The sequence below is a fragment of the Quercus robur genome, chromosome 6 (genome assembly GCF_932294415.1).
Source record: "Quercus robur chromosome 6, dhQueRobu3.1, whole genome shotgun sequence".
NCBI classification, from domain to species: Eukaryota; Viridiplantae; Streptophyta; class Magnoliopsida; order Fagales; family Fagaceae; genus Quercus; species Quercus robur.
In genome coordinates, this window is record NC_065539.1 from 32,678,786 (window position 1) to 32,698,971 (window position 20,186).

The window sequence follows — 20,186 nt, forward strand, 5'->3', positions numbered from 1 at the left end:
TGACCACCACCCACCGATATTGTTGTCGTCGGCAACCATATCCTTACTCGCTAGCTTCGATGACCCTAATAAAGACTTCGAATCTTGATTTAGTGGCTGTAGGAGTTGTCCAGCACCGGTGACCCTCTTTCTGATCTCTCGACACCAGATCGACGTCGCCTGATCGCGAGAGAGGCAGGGTTCTACTTGCCCTCCTTCAGCAACCATCCTAGCTTACTTGCCGGTCCTCATGCTGCCACTCCTGCACCCTAGCGCCGCCGCCATAGTTTTTCAATTGAAGGGTTTCAACCATGGTCTGATTTTCTTCTCTTCTTCAATACGTTCTCTGTGTATTTGTTTAGGCAACCTTAGGTTGATGTTTATTGGTGGATTGGGCAATTTTTTTTTTTTTTGGTGTTGGTATAGATTTGTTGCTGCCTTGTTTTTTGCAATAGTTTGGTATTGATTCATTGATAGATGAGTTATTGTTGACGTGGCTGATTGGTTGAAGTATATTGGTTGCTGGTTGGAGTTTGTTTTAATTCAGTCCAGCTTATTTCTTTATTGTTAGTTTGTTCCTTAGATTGCTATTATGGAGCCCGAGGACAGTGCTCAGCCCCCTAATTATTTCTTATCTCCTGATATGTTATCAATTACCTCCATTCGTCTAAATGGTAGTAATTATGCTCAGTGGGCACAGGCAACTGAAGTCTTTCTTCTTGGTAGAAAGAAGTTTGATTACGTGGGAGTGAACAAGGGGGTTGTGGTAAAGGACGTGGTCTTCGTAAGTGCACTTATTGTCATGGTCAAAATCATATAGTAGACTTTTGTTGGGAGTTGTATGGTAAACCCTCGGCTAACCAAGCTAGTTTTCAAGTTCAAGAACCACCTTCACAGTCACTTCCACAAAAACCAGAGTAGTCTCTATTCCTGAGGAAGAGTACAATCGCCTCTTGTCTCTACATTCCAACTTTGTTGGGTCTGATTCTACTGCTACTTTGGCTTAACAAGGTACTTCCGCTGCTTGTCTTGCCACTCAAGACCCTTGGGTCATTGACTCAGGTGCTATTGATCATATAACAGGTACCTCAAGTTTACTCTCTGACCTTGAGCAATCTAGTAGTATTCCCAATGTTACATTGGCAAATGGCTCAGTCACTACAGTTTCTGGTTTAGGCACTACCAATCTTAGTCCTAATCTTTCTCTCTCTTCTGTCTTATATATTCCTGATTTTCCTTTTAACCTTTTATCAATTAGTAAGCTTACTAAAATTTTGAATTGTGCTGCCATTTTTTTATCCACTCATTGTATCTTTCAAGATCTCAAGACGGGGAAGATTATTGGTGGAGGGCATGAAGTCGGTGGCCTTTATTACTTGGATCGATGTGGTTCTTCCCGTTTAGTGGCTTCTCATTTGTCTATCTCGCCTCTTTAGCATCATTGTCGCCTTGGTCATCCATCTCTCAAGAATTTGAAGTCATTAGTTTCGTCGTGTTGTCAAATTGAGTCTTTACAATGTGAAGCATGTGAGTTCGGTAAACACCATAGGGTGCCTTTTGCCTCTAGGCGTGAGAGTCATGTTAGTAGTCCTTTTCATTTAGTTCATTCTGATATTTAGGGTCCAATAAACACTCCCTCATTGTTGGGATTTATATATTTTGTCATTTTTGTTGATGATTATTCTAGAGTCACCTATCTTTATCTTATGAAAGAACGGTCTGAATTGTACTCAATTTTCAAATCATTTTATATGGAAATAAAGACTCAATTTAATGCTTCACTTTGTATTTTCGGTCTGATAATGCTCGTGAATATTTTCATACATCTTTGTCTCAATTTTTTGATGAACATGGTATAATTCACCAATCTTCATGCCCCCATACTCCACAACAAAATGGTGTTGCTGAACACAAAATGCGTCATTTGTTAGAGGTCACCGTGCCGTAAAGTTTCATATGCATGTTCCCAAATCATATTGGAGTGATGCTGTTCTCACTACCTATCACCTAATTAATCGTATGCCTTCCACTGTTCTAGGTGGTCAGATCCCTTATACTATGCTCTTTCCTGATGCACCTTTGTTTCATCTACCTCCTAAGATCTTTGGTTGTGTGTGCTATGTTCATATCTTAGGTCCAGGGAGTGACAAACTTGATCCTAGATCCATTAAATGTGTTTTTCTTGGGTATTCTCATACTCAGAAAGGATACCGATGTTACTCACCTACTCTTCAGCGTCGTTTCATTAGTGCTGATGTCACATTTGATGAATCTCAGTCTATTTCTCTCCTTCGGTTGCTAGTGACAGTTCTCCTCCTTGTCTTCCTCTCCTACCACCTGTGTCTCCTATTGAATCTCCTCAGAAACCACTCTAGGTATATTGTCGCCAGTAGAAACCTCCAACAGAGACCTCCCGCCTAGTGATCCGACTCTTGATCCTGCCTCTCTTCCAATTGCTTTGCACATAGGTAAGCATTCTTGTACCTCTCACCTTATCTCTCAATTTGTCTCTTATGGTCACTTGTCTCCATCTCTTTATGCCTTTACCACATCCTTGAATTCTACTGTTTTTCCTAACTCTGTCCAGGAGGCTATGTCCATCTCTGGTTGGAAATCTGCTATGGAGGCAGAAATGTCTGCCCTATCTGAAAATGCTACTTGGTCTTTAGTTGCTTGTCCTCTAGGGAAAACTATTGTTGGTTGTCGTTGGGTTTATACTGTGAAGTATTTTCCTGATGGTTCTATTGAGCGTTTGAAGGCTCGCTTGGTTGCCAAAGGTTATACCCAGACATACGGTGTTGACTATGCCGAGACATTCTCACTTGTTGCTAAAATTTATTCTGTTCGGATTTTGATCTCCTTGGCAGCTAATTTGGGTTGGCCATTATTTTAGTTAGATGTTAAAAATGCCTTCTTGAATGGCGATTTGAAGGAAGAGGTGTATATGGAGCAACCACCTGGGTTTGTTGCACAGGGTGAGTCTGGAAAAGTGTGTAGGTTGCATAAGGCCATCTTTGATCTTAAACAATCTCCCAGAGCTTGGTTTGGTAAATTCAGTGAAGTAGTGTTAAAGTTTGGATTGCGGCGTTGCCATTTTGATTAGTCTGTGTTTCCTCATACTTCTGATAGAGGAAAGATTTTGTTGATAGTATATGTTGATGATATTATAATAACTAGAGATGACAAGCAGGGTATTGATGATTTGAAAAGATACCTTCAAAACTCCTTTCAAACTAAGGATCTGGGTAAACTTTGCTATTTCTTGGGTATTGAGGTAGCACGATCTAAAGAAGGCATCAATTTATCACAAAGGAAGTATGTGTTGGATATTTTGGAAGAAACTGGCTTGTTAGGGTCTAAACTAGTGGAGACTCCTATAGATCCTAATGTCAAATTGTATGAAGATCAGGGGGAGCTATTATCTAATCCTGAGAGATATCGTCGTTTGGTTGGTAAACTAAATTATCTCACAATTACTCACCCAGATATATCATTTGCAGTTAGTGTTTTGAGCCAGTTTATGAAAGATCCTCGCCTTCCACATTGGGAGGTAGTTATTCGAATTATGAGGTATCTTAAAGCACATCCAGGCTGTGGTCTTTTGTATAAAGCTAATGGTCACCTACTGGTAGAAGCCTACACTGATGCTGATTGGGCTAGATCACCGTCAGATAGAAAATCCACTACTAGGTATTGCACTTTTCTAGGAGGAAATCTGATTACTTGGAGAAGTAAGAAACAAACTGTTGTTGCCAGGTCTAGTGTAGAGGCTGAGTATAGAGCCATGGCACACACATCATGTGAACTTATGTGGATTAAGCATTTACTTGAGAAATTAAGATTTGTTGTGCAGCTGCTTATGACTGTGCATTGTGATAATCAATCAGCAATTTACATTGCCTCCAATCCTGTGTTCCATGAGCGAACCAAGCATATTGAAGTAGATTGTCATATTACTCGGGAGAAAGTAGAAGATGGTGTAATTGCTACTCCATATGTTTCTACAAGAGTCCAGATTGCTGATATGTATACTAAAGCTTTATGTAAGACTCGTTTAGGTTTATTATGTAACAAGCTAGGATTGTATGATATATACTCTCCAACTTGAGGGGGAATGTTATGAGTAATTGGGGCAAAACAGTAATATCATGCAATGTTATGAATACCATTTCGGTGCCCGTTCCGGTTTGTCTATTGGAACGGAATATTTTGGTACTGACCTATTTTGGCGTACCATTTTAGACCATTTCGAAATCACCACTTTATATATATATATATATATATATTAGTAATTAATAAAAAAAAGTTATTACTCAATGCTATTCTTAAGCCAAACTTTATATATGTAATATCATTTAATGAATGTAATATAGTGTTTTAAAAGAAATGCTGCCATAATAATAAATTAATTAGATTGGTTATTTTAAAATTCAAATTTGGGTATTTTTGTAAATAAACAAACATTGATGGATATTTATATACTAGGAAGCTTCTAGGAAGCCCCCTTTTCACCTAACCCCACCATCACCCACGTGCAATGACTTTCTCCTCCACTCTTATTCTTCTTCATTTCAAATTCCCATCAGTTACAACTTCTTGGAAAGTTTCAGAGGCCCAAAGGCCAGAACAGAAGTTTAAGTGCAGCATTGAGGAAGAAAGTTTTAAACGCAGCTAAAACTTGAGCTTTCTCCACAATGGCTCTAAATTTCTATTCTCTTCTTCTTCCTTTTTCTTTTTTCTTTTTTTCAAATCATTCGGTAGCTCTGTCGCAGATCTTATTTGAACTTCTTCAGGCGATCAATGCTAGGTGGAAACATGCTGTGCTGATGGGTTTGTTAGTTTAGTTTTTTTTTTTCTTGGCTAAAAACTGCTACAGGCCAAAATTTACCAGAATGGCCGAAATGACCCGAAACTGTCTGGAATTGGACCTGAGGTGGAATGGGTGGCATTACCGTTCCAGATTGCATCCCAATATGAAATTTTCCAGCCATTCCGACCGGAACAAAACAGATTTAATAACAATGATATCATGTACTTTATATATAAATAATATTTTATGTGTTAGGGTTGAATCATCAAACCCTAAAACACTTTCACAGTAAACAATAATGACATTTTTAATGTCTGGGGATAACACCTCCCACCTGTGTATCAGTAATTGTAGACTACCTCGGCTCTTGAGATTCTACAATTAACAAGGATACTCCACTTGAGAAATATAAACAAACAACAACAACAAAAACAAGAAAACCAAAAAAAAAAAAAAAAGTGAAACCTTGCCAATCATCATCACATCCACAAAAATACCTTGTTCCAAAAAATACTTACTCCAAAATCCCAACAAATAGATAAAGATGCCCCTCACAAAATTAGCCGCACCCAAACGCCATTTCACAAATTTAAATTCTACAACACCTTAACAATATCCCAATCAACCCAAAAATCCTTCATCTCCATAAAATCATTCAACAATGACCCAAACATATATCCAACCCAAAGAAAAAAATTTCTTTCCATGCCTATGAAATATAATACCCAAAGGAAAAATTTCCTTCCATACCCATGAAAAATGAGCTTACCCAATTTTGTCTACATATCAAATTCACAATCAATCAAAATTTATCCAACAATGTCCAAAAATCATATCCAACACAAAACTCAACCAATGACCAACACTGTCCAAACTTCACAATACCAAACAACTCAACAATCCAAAAATGCCCCAAAATCAAAAATCAACATGACCACACAATGATTTCCATCCAAATCATACAATATCCAAAAACTCCCACAAGAGCAAACAACAGCAAAATGACAATGCCCCACCATAAAGTTCTCAACAAAACAAGAAATCAACAAATTTACCAACACAAAAAAAAAAAAAAAAAAAAAAAAAACTCAACTTGAAATCTTTTTTGGATGAGTGTGGAGCATGGTTGCTTGGGTCTTGAAGGAGTCCCGCTTCATCATTCCATTCTAGCGATGGATGATACTTCTTCCCATTAAATGCAAGAAAGTAAGGTGGTCTAGGAGGAGATGCCATGGAGATGCAAAGATGAAGGTTTGAAAATGGGTTTCAAAAAATGAGTTTTTCAAGGATACTAAAAAACTTAAGGATCTGAAGAGATTTTCAAGACGATGGTAAAAATCAAGTTTGGAAGACTAGAGAAGTGATTTTCCAAGCAAGAAATGGTGTGGAAAGAGAGAAAATGCAAAAAGAATGGAGCTTGGAATAGTGGCTATGGAGGAAGGAGAAGAAGGAAGAAGAAGAAATTTTCAAATTGAGCCGAATACAGTTCTCAGTCACCTCCAGATTTTCAGATTGAGCCGAATATAGTTCTTAGTCACCTCCAAATTTTCAGGTTGAGCTGAATATAGTTCTCAATCGCCTCCAGATTTTCAAATTGAGTCAAATATAGCTCTCAGTCACCTCTAGATTTTCAGATTGAGCTGAATATAGTTCTCAGTTGCCTCTAGATTTTCAAATTGAGTCGAATATAGTTCTCAATCGCCTCTAGATTTTCAGATCGAGCCGAATATAGTTCTCAGTCGCCTTTAGATTTTTAGATCGAGTCGAATATAGTCCTCAGTTGCCTCTAGATTTTCAGACTGAGCCGAATATAGTTCTTAGTCACCTCTAGATTTTCAGATTGGGCCGACTATATTTCTTAGTTGCCTCTAGATTTTTAGATTGGGTCGAATATAGTTCTTAGTCACCTCCAAATTTTTAGACCAAGCTGAATATAGTTCTTAATTGCCTCCAAATTTTCAGTTTGAGCCGAATATAGTTCTTAGTTGCCTACAGATTTTCAAACAGAGCCGAATATAGTTCTCAATCACCTCTAGATTTTTAGACTAAGCCAAATATAGTTCTTTGTCGCCTCCAAATTTTCAGATTGAGCCAAATATTGTTCTTAGTCGCCTCTAGATTTTCAAACTGAGTCAAATATAGTTCTCAATCTACTTCCAGATTGAGCAAATACAGTTCCTAGTTACCTTATTTTAGATTGGGCAAATAGAGTTCTCAGTCAGCTTCCAGACCGGGTGAATACAGTTCTCGGTCACCTCATTCTTGATTGAGCAAATAGAGTTCTCAATCATTCCAAGTCAGATTGGGCGAATAAAGTTCTTAGTTGGCTTCCAAATTAGGCAAATACAATTCTCAGTCACCTTATTCCAGATTAGGCGAATAGAGTTCTCCATCATTCCAAGTCAGATTAGGCGAATAAAGTTCTCAATCAGCTTCCAAATCAGGCGAATATAGTTCTCGATCACCTCATTCCAGATTGGGCGAATAGAGTTCTCAATCATTCCAAGTCAGACTAAGCAAATAAAGTTCTCGGTTAACTTCCAGATCGGGTGAATACAATTCTCAATTACCTCATTTTAGATCAAGCAAATATGGTTCCCGATTCCCTTATCGGCATTCAAGATTTTATCCAGGTTCATCAATTATCAAGTAGATTAGATGTCCATAGCTCTCATTTTTTGTAAAAAAATAAAATGCTAGTTCTACATCCTAAGATTCTAGGTTCTAGGGCTAGGAAATCATTGAAAAATCAACCTCGATTAAATCATGGTTGCTAAAATCAGTGTCTTTGTTTTACATTGACATTCGCTTTTCAAGCTTTGTCAATAAATGGTAGACACTCGATTTTGCACCCATAATTTAGTTTTTGAAGATGACTAAAATGAACTTTTCAAATACCCAAAAATCATGGTTGCATCTCATGCATTAAATCATTCATTGCATATCATAAAAATGATCTTGAGATTTTGATGATTGCAATTATATGCCCAATTCCCAAATCGGACCGTCGGATTTGAAGATATTACAAGATCAAGTCTACATGCATTGTATGAGGGTGAAGCTGATCACGTGTGATTAATTAAAATTAATTTTGATTAGTCAAAAAATTAAAATTAATTGAGAAATGAATGCTCGAAAATGTGTTAAAAAACATGAGCTTGTTTAGACCCCCAATTAAAAATTATGGCTAGATTGCTTTTACTCTAACTTATCTAAGTGCGGAAACAAGAGTAAATGAAGCGCAATCAACCGATACTACTCTAGTGCATAAACATGAACAAAAAACATTAAAAGTAAAGCACAAGAGAAAGGGAAGAGAGAATGCAAACACAAGATAACACGCCGATGTGTTATCGAAGAGGAAACCGAAGAACTTGGCGAAAAACCTCTTCGCCACCCTCCATGCGGTAATCGATCCACTGGACAATTAGTTGGGATACATGGGTTAGCAAGAGACCCTCCAAGCCTAATCTACCCGATGTACCTAAGCCCTCCAAGCTGCTACTCCAACAAGGCTTCTCGGAACCGTGTCTTGTCTTGCTTTCCGGATCCCGCAGTATGCCTGATTGCATCCGCCAAGCCTCACCGGCTTCTTTTGGCAATTCTCCAAAGCTTCCCAAGCTTCAAAACACTCTCTACACTCTGAATAGGAGTGGGTTGTGTTTGGGTACAAATCTCCTCTCAAGGTATGGCAATGGGAGAGGGAAGGAAGAGGCTACAATGATTTCTCACTAAGGATGAGTAGCTCTCTCTCTAAAAGATGGGTGTGTGTGTTGTAGAAAACCTATATAGGGTTTTTCTCTCTGAATGACCTCCTTTACATTTGTGGGTAATGAGGGTATATATAGTATGGGTGAAGGATAAGAAAGTCACTCTTAAAAATCCTCCACGTAGAATGTTTTGCAACTACCTCACAAGAAGGCCTTACATGCGAGACACTCGCGAAAACGACAGCCTAGCACGACTCTTCAGCTTCCAATCATGTGCTCCTCACGTGGTTCTTTCGCGAGTTAGCTTCTCGCGAGCTTCTCATGAAATCCACTGATTCTTCATTTAAGCTTGATTCTTCACCAACTTAATACTAAACCCAATACAATAAAATCCCATAAAATACAACGAACAGAATTAAAGCAATTACAACACTTTTTGTCATAAAATAAAGCCAACATAAAACATAGTTGTAAATCACAACTTTACAAATAATTTATGTGATTGGCTGTTGAATTTTATTAGAAATAAGCTCGGTTGCATAGGAATAAAATGGAAAATCATATAACAAGGGAATTGTTGATAATTAAGTCTTTTTAGAATATATATCTATCAAATTATTATTATTTCAAGGACCTGATTATCAAAACTAAAGGGATTTATTTGGGAACATGAGTTAAAAATACATCCAAGTACAATTCTTGACTCAAAAAATCCCTAAAAAAAGAGTCCAAATCGAACCAAAGTTGGGAATTGGGCTCGGTACTTGAGAGTGCCAATCGACACTCTTGGAGTGCCAGTTGGCACATGGCTAGTGTCGATCGGCACTTCCCTAGTGCTAATTGGCACAACTTCGAGGCCTAGCCTAGAAACGCTCGGATCAAGCTAAAACACATCCATTTCAAATTTTTAGGGATAAGAATTTGACCTAATTCATATCTGATCTAAGCTAGTTTATTTTCTAAGCACCAAACCTCTATAAATAGGGAATTAAAATCAGAAATCAGGATCCCTTTTTTTGACCTCTCTCTCCCATTACATTAAAGAAATTTAGGAAGCTTTGCTTTAGGATTTTTTTTTTTTTTTTTTTTAAGTGGCTCTAATTCTAAAAAATTTTCTCTTTAATTTTTGAAGAACTCTCTCCTTGTGGAACACGTTCATGCAGGTAAGTTTCTAACTCTTTTTTTCACATGTTCGTATAATTCATTCAATTCTCCATGTTCTTAACATGTCCTTCCTTTTGTTTGCCTTGATTCTCTTTTGGTTATGTGATGTATGTATGTTCATGCATATGTGTTGTATTTATGTAATGACGTAATGCATACCATTAAATATTAGGTCTATTGCTTTATCTTAAACAACAATGATAGGCCAAAAACGTATTGAGCTCTTGTGATAAATTAATTGATTAATTAGCTAGGTTTATTAATTAATCAAATTAACATGCAAAGCGTGTGGTAGCACAAACAAATCACCAATTAAACTAAGTATGCAATGAAAAATAAATTGACACAATGATTTGTTTACGAATGGGGAAAACCTACACGGCAAAAACCCCACCGAGTGATTTTAAGGTCACCACTCCTGAGAATCCACTATTATCAAAACAAGCGATTACAAGTAAAAGAATCCCAGTACCTTATACCAACTTACAGTTGAACCCTTACCCCAATACCCAATTGGACTTGTTTTGTAATGACAATCTCTTCTTTTCAATGCACGGCTCCCAGTACGTGACTAACCAATTGCGCGAATCCTAATACGCAACTTCAATCATAATAGGCCACAAACTGAATGACCCCTTGTGATAGAAATTAATTAATTAATTAACCAAGTTATTAATTAATCAACTTATCATGCAAACGCGTGGTAGCATAAACAAATCGCCAATAAACTAAATATGCAACGGAAAATAAATAACATAGTGATTTGTTTACGAATGGGGAAAACCTAACGGCAAAAACCCCACCGGGTGATTTTTAGGTCACCACTCCCGAAACTCCATTATTATCACAACAAGCGGTTACAAGTAAAGGAATCCAAGTACCTTACCAACCTACAGTTGAACCCTTACCCCAATACCCAATTGGACTTGTTCTGTAGTGACAGTTCCCCTTTCGATGCAGTACTCCTAAGTACGTGACTAACCAAGGTTGTTGGTTGCAAAGTTCTTCAGTTCATCCATACGATGAAGATCAAGAAGATGCTTGGTCACAAAACCCTACGGTGCACATACACAGCAACTTCTTCAAGAGAAAGAGATGAACTAGGACAAGAACTACATCTCTGGTCACAATTTACTTGAACAAAGTTTGCTCAAAGCTTGTGCAACTTGTGAACTCTTTAACGGCCCTTAAACTGATCCTTTTATATGTCTAGGGTTAGGAGCAAAGAAAGCCTAAAGACAAATTCACGGATCCCAAGAAAATCATATTGAAATTCTAAAAATCTTAAACCTAGATGGATAGAAGGTGTCAAGCAGCTATTGAGCAGGTTTTGAGCACACCGAATGTAGAACAGCTTTCTTAAGCTCGATAGATGCAGCTGTCGAGCTTTAAAGATTTTGCACTATGAACTTGTTTTCTTGAACAAACTTGAAGGCTTCAATACTTGATCTTGAAATAAGGTTTCTTGAAGTATTTAAAGACATCCTAAATCTACCTAAATACAAGTAAAGTGTGTTTTGTCAAAGGATAAGTCAATTATATAAAATCATGACATATGTTCTTAACATGTGAAACACATATGTCCTAACAATCTCCCCCTTTGGCAATCTGTGACAAAACCACAACAAACAAATGAACATATGAGAGAAGTCATAAATTACTCAACTCATATTCACTTGTTGAATACAATAAAATCTATCCTAATACAAACTCTTGAAAAACTTTGCAAGAAGAGAGTTTATGGCAAGTAGACTTTGACAACCTGTATTTCTGAAACACTTTAAACAAAACTCATCAAGGCATCTTTTTGTGAAACAGAAATAATCGATTGCATACAAGTATAAGAAACACGTGTATAAAGGGAGAAAAGAAACAACACATGAAGGGGTAGGTGAAAGAAAAACATACATCAATATAAAGAAAGAGTTAAGTACAATGTATGTCTATAAATGGTCACAAGACCTCATGTACAAGAGTAATGTATCTAAAAAGAAAGAAAAGAAAAGATACATACTATCCTCACTACATCCCTCAAAATGTATCAACACTCCCCCTAACAAAATGATCCTATACTAACTCTCCTCCTAAGATAGACTACTCTCATACCAAAACTACTCCCTTTTTTTGTCACGAGTGACAAAGGGTAAGAGTGTCAAGTAGACATCTCATCGGTAGAGCTAGCATCTCCATCAGCAGCATCATCCAAAGCATCATCGTCATCACCATCCGAAGCATCATCGTCATCACCATCATCATCATCCTCATCCTTAGAATCAGAAGCCATGGGAGAAGGTGGTGAAGGAGTAGCCTCAAGAGCAAAACCACCCATGGACGCCTGTCGCTAAGCAATACGATCGACACAAGTGTTCACCTGATACAACTCCGTAGAGAGAGTATCTAGGTGAGCATCCATGCGCTACAGTTGCGCCATGATGTCTCCTAAAGTCACATCGCCCGAAGAAGAGGGAGGAGCGGATGTGGATGGAGCAGAACGGGATGGAGCTGAACGGGAGGGAGGAGCTGCTGGATCCGACTGCCGCGACCGAAGCTAGGCCTCGCTACGTTTAACGGTAGCGTAATCTATGGCACATATGACGGTAAAATGGTCGGAAGCAGGAAAAAGAACGGAAAAATGGCGTAAGATCCTCGTGATAGCGGAAGGAAAGATAAGCTTATCACGAGACGCCGAATCTAGATGAACATATATAATAGACAGAATGAAATGAGAAGGAAACTCTATGGTAAGATGCTCAAGAAGCAATAACAAAAATCGAGCACGAGGCTCTGTGATGGAGTTATAGTGAGAGAGTGGATGCAAAACAAAAGTCATCACCATGTTCATGGATCTAGGACTTTTAGCAAAAGGTCGACATGGTGTAAATAGACGCTCACCCCAAGCCGAAGGGCGCTCACACAAAGTAGACATGAGCTCATCCCTAGACACAGTCCTCAGACGCTCACAATTAGGATAGTTAGGAAACTCTATCCTAGGGACCCGAAGCACATCCGCAACAAGCTGCAGTGTGATAGGAATGTGTGTACCTCGAACGCGAGTGAAGAAAAGAGGTATTGAACAATCAATCCCGTGCATGTTGGAGTAGAACTCCTGGATAAGCACGAGAGGACAGGTGACCGGGACGTCACATAGCGACTCCCATCCCCTACTGTGAATGACAGAGAGAAGGTCGATGTCGGCAAAATCCGTCAGAATGACTTGGCGTTTTGAATGAATGCCTCGTCTAGAAAAGTTCTCCGAAAATGCCTTAAAGGCATCATCATGATGGAACCGGATATGAGATAGAGTAGGATCAGATGTTGAAGAAGCACCGGAACGAAGAGGGTTCCAGGCTGGAGTGGATTTACGCTTAGCTGCCATAGACACGACTAACGTAAACTAACAGAGAGGGAGAGAAAGAATGACAATTAGAAAAGTCCCAAGCAGTTTCAAATATATCAAGTATATTGAAAAGAAGTACGTATGCATGAGAAATGCATGAACATGTGACATGCAATAGAAATTGCATCATGGGCTCAGCCCAATCCAAACCTATCAGCACACAAACAGATAGCACACATCTAAATGCATGGCAATACCATTATAATACTAATGTGATGAAATGTATGAGGTTTTAAACACATTTAAGTGAAAACCCATCTCAAAATTTCAATAAAAACTCATCAATTTTGAAAAACCCCAAAATATTTCCAAAACCCCAAAACCTAGGTTTCAAAACATGAAATTCATGAATGTGAAAGGATTAGAAGCTTACCAAATAAAGAAAAACTTGAAAAAGCTTGAAGAATCCTTGAGGAACCAAGTTTGGAGTGAGGTGAGAGTGTTTTGGGAGAGAAAACAGAAAAGTATCGAGAGAGAGATCGAAGGAAATGAGTTCCGGATCGCACAGGGGGCTTATATAGTGCAGCCAGTAAATCTCGACAGATGCAGGTATCGAGAGGTATCGAGGTATCTGTCGAGGAGGTGTCAAGGAAATGCTCGTCGACAGCTGAGGTGTCGAAGAGGTATCGAGGAATAACACATCAGAATCAAGAACAGAAGCTCGATCGATCCACCAGGTGTCGAGAAGCTATCGAGGATACAGACCCAATCTCGATCGATCCACCAAGTATCGAGGTGCTGGCAAGATTGCGATAAGAAAAAGTTTAGGAAGCTCAACAGATAGCTAGCTATCGAGGAGGTATCGGGAAGGTGTTGAGCCAGCTTTTAAAAGCAGTTTTTTGAGATGTGAAAAACATAGACATGAATGCAATCCAACATGCAACTCAACCAATGATCCAATCAACATATTAAGCTCTTAAAATCATCTCTCAAATAAAATTTAAGCACATGGATCTTCAAAAACGCACACACACATTAAAAAAGTCTAACCAATTTTATATTTCAAAAACAAGTCAAGACAGTTTAGTGAGCATACATTAACACATGTAAAACCTCATGATGGCCAAATCACATTGTACCTGCACATGTATCAAAAATAGAAAAGAATATTGCGTGTTGTGTGTGAAAAACATCGCAAGATTACATAAGTATATAGATGTTATGACGATTTAAGATATGAGAAAATCAATTTAACTCACACACAATCATAACTGCTTGGTGGGGACTATCACCTTTGAGGTACATCCTATAACTCCCATATCTCCTAGAATACACGCTTGCAATCATATTTAAAGCATTTTTTATCTTTTTGCTTTTGATTTTTCTTTGCATATTTTTCTTTTAAGCATATCATGCATGAGCATATTAAAGTGAGAAAAGAAATACCCAATGATATTTGACATTCTAATTTTGCTATGCCTAAGCACACAAATGTCAATGACACTACACTTTTGCTATGCCGAAGCATACAGGTGTCTTATTATGATTGACGGACAACAGTGGTGAGATGGTTATTTATGCCTTTCTCTCAGGATTTTTTAGTCCTTCCCGTCAAAAAGAGTGATATGAGTGTTAAGTATAAGAGACAACTTAATCTTACTTATCACAAATACGAGTCACAAAGCTCACTTGCTTAGTTATGCATAGAGATGCTCGTCTAAGCTACAAATGATACAAAGTTTAGAAGACTTTGTTTCAATGGCCATCCAAGGTACACAAGTACCAATGTACACAAAACACACACTGTTTTTGTATTTTTCTGATTTTTCAATTTTTATTTTTATTTTTATATGAAAAACAAAACAAAGCAAAACTGAAGAAAAACAACAAAAATATGTTAAACACCTAAAGCATAAAAACTAAACTGACTCAAAACATGAAAGCAAAACATATAAGTAATGCACACACAAAAACAAGAAGAGAGAGAGAAAAGTGACAGAATCACTTGAAGCCTTTTTCCTTCCACACCTTGGAAGAACCTTTCTGTCTAGCAAACCCTTGAACCAGCGGTGAAGGGGAAGAATTAAAACCGTTCAAGTTCGAAAAGAACATGAAGGCTTTGAGAAGATCTCCAAGGGGAGCAAGAGAGGATTGAAGTTGATTCTGGTTCTCAGATGCTATCATGCTATTGCTCTGTTGAGTGGTAAGCCACTTGTAGCAATTTGGTCGAGTATGACTGGCAGCTCCATAATGATGACAAAGATGCTGCTTCTTTTGTTTAGGCTTTTGAGAGTTAGCCTTCTTAGCCCTAGGGTTTTTAACATCTTTCTTCTCAAGCTTAGGGGGTGCTCCTAAGATAGATTTACCCTTGTCTATGTTCTCACTAGTTAATTCAGTTTTAATCTCATTGTTCTCAATTTTAACATTATTAGCAGGAGGAACAAAAACATTAGTACTAGAAGAAGCAGTATTAGAGGAAGAAAGTTCATACCCTAAACCTGTTCGATCTGAAGCAGATTTCTGAATGCTTTGCATCTCATCTAGCTTAGTGCTTGAAGTCCTTTCCAGTTGAGCTCTGACTTGACATAGCTCTGCTTCAAGCTTCTTGGTCTTCTCAGCCAAGAAATTGTTCTCAAACCTCAACGCCCCAATAGTCTGATTAGCCTTATCAAAATTTGTGGAAAGCTCCTCACGGTCAAGTTCCACATCACTGAGCTTCTTGGTGGTTACCTAAACAGTTTCTCATGCTTCTCAGAAAGCTTGTAAAGTTTCTCATAAGCTGTATGGATGTCATCTTGATCATCCATCTTCTCAAATTTGGATTCCACCAATTCCTCTTCTTCAACCACATCTTCAACAATCCCATCAGTAGGATTGACAGTGGCCGTGAAGGCATTTAAGATTTCGTCATGCTCATTGTCGGAATCATCCTTAGGCTCAGTGTCGCTCAAGGTAACAGCAAATGCCTTGCTCTTCCCAATGCTCTTGAGGTATGAAGGACACTCATGCTTCATGTGACCGAAGCCTTGACACTCAAAGCACTTAGGTCCTGAGGGAACAGTGTACTGACCACCTTCCTTAGCATCCTTCTTCCCTTTGTCTTGGCCTTTAAACTGAGAAGAACTGGATTGCCTGCGGTCCTTGTCAAAACCCTTTCCATTGGCGTTCTTCATAAACTTCTTGAACTGCCTGGTAATGTAGGACTTCATCTTGGAATCTTCAACATCAGAAGATTCATCTGTTTCACTGCTTTTGGCCTTCAGTGCCATACTCTTGCTTTTACCCGACTTGCCTATTCTTGTTAACCACAGCTCGTAGGTCTGCAAGTTCCCAACCAGCTCAGTCAGAGGAATCTTGTCAATATCCATTAATTCCTCTATTGCCGTAATCTTGGCATGGAATCTCTCGAGTAGAGATCTGAGCACTTTCCTCACAATCTTGAGTTCAGGAATGGTTTCCCCAAGATTGAAGGCTGAATTCACTATGTCCTTTAGCTTGGCATAGAACTCATCGAAAGACTCATCCTCATCCATCTTTATCTCTTCAAAGCTTGTAGTGAGCCTCTGAAGCTTTGAGTCCTTGGCAGCCTTAGTACCCTCATAAGTTGTCTGGAGAATGGTCCAAGCCTCCTTGGCAATTTCAGTTGAGGATATCTTCTTGAACTCCTCATTGGTGACTGCACTAAACAATGCATTCAATGCTCTGCTGTTGAAGTTTGCCGCCTTCATCTTGGCATCATCCCAGTCGGCTGGTGCTTTTGTAGGCTTAGTCCAACATATCTCCACAGCTTGCCATACTTTCTCATCTAAAGATTGCAAAAAAGCTCTCATGCGTACCTTCCAGTATGCATAGTTAGTGCCATCAAATAAATGAGGTATGATTAATGACTGTCCTCTATCCATGACAAACAGGAGTCAATGGATCAACACAGCAAAGATTAAACCCTAATCAGAGTGTGCCTGCTCTGATACCACTTGATAGGTCACAAACTGAATGACCCCTTGTGATAGAAATTAATTAATTAATTAGTCAAGTTATTAATTAATCAATTTATCATGCAAACGCGTGGTAGCATAAACAAATCACCAATAAACTAAATATGCAGCAAAAAATAAATAACACGGTGATTTGTTTACGAATAGGGAAAACCTAACGGCAAAAACCCCATCGGGTGATTTTCAGGTCACCACTCCCGAAACTCCACTATTATCACAACAAATGGTTACAAGTAAAGGAATCCAAGTACCTTACCAACCTATAGTTGAACCCTTACCCCAATACCCAATTGGACTTGTTCTGTAGTGATAGTTCCCCTTTCGATGCACGACTCCCAAGTACGTGACTAACCAATTGCACGGATCCCAGTACGCGACTTCAATCACCAACTAAGAAGATTGTTGGTTGCAAAGTTCTTCAGTTCATCCACACGATGAAGATCAAGAAGATGCTTGGTCACAAAACCCTACGGTGAACATACACAGCAACTTCTTCAAGAGAAAGAGATGAATTAGGGCAAGAACTTCGTCTCTGGTCACAATTTGCTTTAACAGAGTTTGCTCAAAGCTTGTGCAACTTGTGAACTCTTTGACGGCCCTTAAACTGATCCTTTTATATGTCTAAGGCTAGGAGAAAAGAAAGCCCAAAGACAAATTCACGGATCTCAAGAAAATCAAATTGGAATTCTGAAAATCTTAAACCTCGACAGATAGAAGGTGTCGAGTAGTTGTTGAGCAGGTGTCGAGCACACCGAATGTAGAACAACTTTCTTAAGCTCGATAGATGCAGCTGTCGAGCCAACTGTCGAGCTTTAATGATTTTGCACTATGAACTTGTTTTCTTGAACAAACTTGAAGGCTTCAATACTTGATCTTGAAACAAGGTTTCTTGAAGTATTTAAAGACATCCTAAATCTACCCAAATACAAGTAAAGTGCGTTTTATCAAAGGATAAGCCAATTACATAAATCATGACATCTGTTCTTAACATGTGAAACACATATGTCCTAACAAATCACCAACTAGAGAAGATTGCTGGCTGTAAAGTTCTTTTATTCATCACTCGATGAAGATCATGAAGTTGCTTGGTCACAAAACCCTATGGTATACAAACATAGCAGCTTCTTCAAGAACTAGGGTAAACTAGGTATCCAGTCACACTTTTCTTCAATCTTGTGAAATTTGCTCTTGTGCAACTTGTGTCACCTTCAACGGCCCTTAAAATAATCCTTATATATGTTTAGGGTTGTGAGAAAAGAAAGCCCAAACATACATTCACGGATTGGATGAAAAACTGAACTTCATAAACCTCATTAGATAGCCATCTATTGAGCTAGCTATCGAACTGCGGGCTTAATAGCTTTTTAAACCTCGATAGATGCTAGCTGTCGAGCTTTAATAAACAACACTTTTTGACTTGGTTCTTGGACAGACTTGCTTGGCTTTAACACTTGACTTTAACACTTGAACTTGAAACCTTGTTTCTTGAAGCATTAAACACATCTTAGATTTACCCAATTTACAAGTAAAGTGCGTTTTGTCAAAAGATTAGTCAATTACATAAAATAGTGACATATGTTCCTAACACATGTAACACATATGTCCTAACAAACAAATTAGATCTGAAATATTTTTTTTAAAAAAAACTCTTTGTTTTCTTAAACAAAAATCAAATATGAAATATTTTTCCAAAAACTCATTATTTTCTTAAACAAAAATTAGATTTGAAATATTTTTCCAAAAGACTCATTGTTTTCTTAAACAAAAAATCTGATTTGAAATAGTTTCTTCAAAACCCCATTGTTTTCTTTAAACAAAAATCAGATCTGAATTATTTTTTTCAAAATCTCTTTTGTTTTCTAAGACACAAAAATCATATCTGAATTTTATGTTAAAAATTAATTCTTTTCACTTAAAAAAAAAAAATCAGATTTGCAATTTCTTTTAAAACCCATTATGTTTCTTAATTAAACAATTAGATCTAGATTATCCTTTTAGAGATCCGTTCTGTTTTTTAATTAAGAAATCAAATTTGGGAAATTTTCAAAATATCCATTCTCTATTATTTAAAAAATCAAATTTGAATTTTCTATCAAAAAAATTCATTTTTCTAATTTGAAACTTCTTATTAAAAAAAACTTTCTTTTCATAAATAAAAATTCAGATGTGATTTCTCTTTGCATAAATGCAACAGATCTAGTATTCTGCACATTTTAGATCTAGGAATACTGACACCACAATTGGCACGTCAAATTTTTTATGGGTATTTAAAAGTGTTAAGTTATGATTTTTCTCATAACATTAGTGTTGGCTTATTCCATGACAAAAAGTGTTGTAATTGCATTCATTTATTTCCTTGTATTTTTGTGGGATTTATTTGTAATGAGTTTAGTATTAAGTGGTGAAGATTTTATCAAGATAGCTGAAGATCACATGAGAAGCACATGCAAGAAGGTGAACAGTCAAGCCAGGTGTCCAGCTCAGTACAGCTTGTCCAGGAAGGTAACTCGTGACTTGGATTTGCAACTTGCACTAGTCGCAAGTGACCGGCAAGGTTCCCTTGTTTTACTGAAAAATTGTGACTTTTCGTATTCTCTTCACACATACTATATATGCCCTCATTACCCACAGAAATGGTAAGGAGCCTATTGAGAGAAAAAACCCTAAGAGAGGTTTCTACAACACACCCACCTTATTAGAGAGAGAGCTAATCATTCTTAGAGAGAAATCTTTGTAGTCTCCTCTCCTTCCCTCCCCCTTTATTATACCTATTGAGAGGAGATTTGTACCTAAACACTACCCACACCCATTCAAAGTGTTAAGAGTGTTTTTGGAGCTTGGGAAGCATTGGAAGATGCCAAGGATGACGGATGCAATATGGAGCTTATTGCGGGATCAGGAAAGTTAGAGAAGACACGGTTCGGCCTAACATTGTTGGAGCAAGAAAGTTGGAAGGCTTCGATGCATCGAGCAAATTATGCTTGGAAGGTCTATTGATATTCATGTATCCCAACTAATTTTCTAGTGGATCATTTACCGCTTGGAGGGCGGCGGAGAGGTTTTTCACCGAGTTCTTCAGTTTCCTCTTCGATAACACGTCTCGATGTTATCTTTGTGTTTGCTTCTCTCTTCCCTACTCTATTCCTTTTAATTGATGTTGTTTTTGTGATTAATTATGGTTTAGAGTGTTT

General features: G+C 37.9%; 1 long non-coding RNA gene across 1 annotated transcript; it reads left to right on the forward strand.

Annotated features, from left to right (window-relative positions):
* The first annotated feature begins 277 nt into the window (after positions 1–277).
* Positions 278–1,494, forward strand: LOC126689692 (uncharacterized). Its single transcript, XR_007644582.1, has 3 exons — positions 278–293; positions 1,063–1,149; positions 1,300–1,494. It is a non-coding gene; the product is annotated as an uncharacterized LOC126689692 (long non-coding RNA).
* Positions 1,495–20,186: the final 18,692 nt, after the last annotated feature.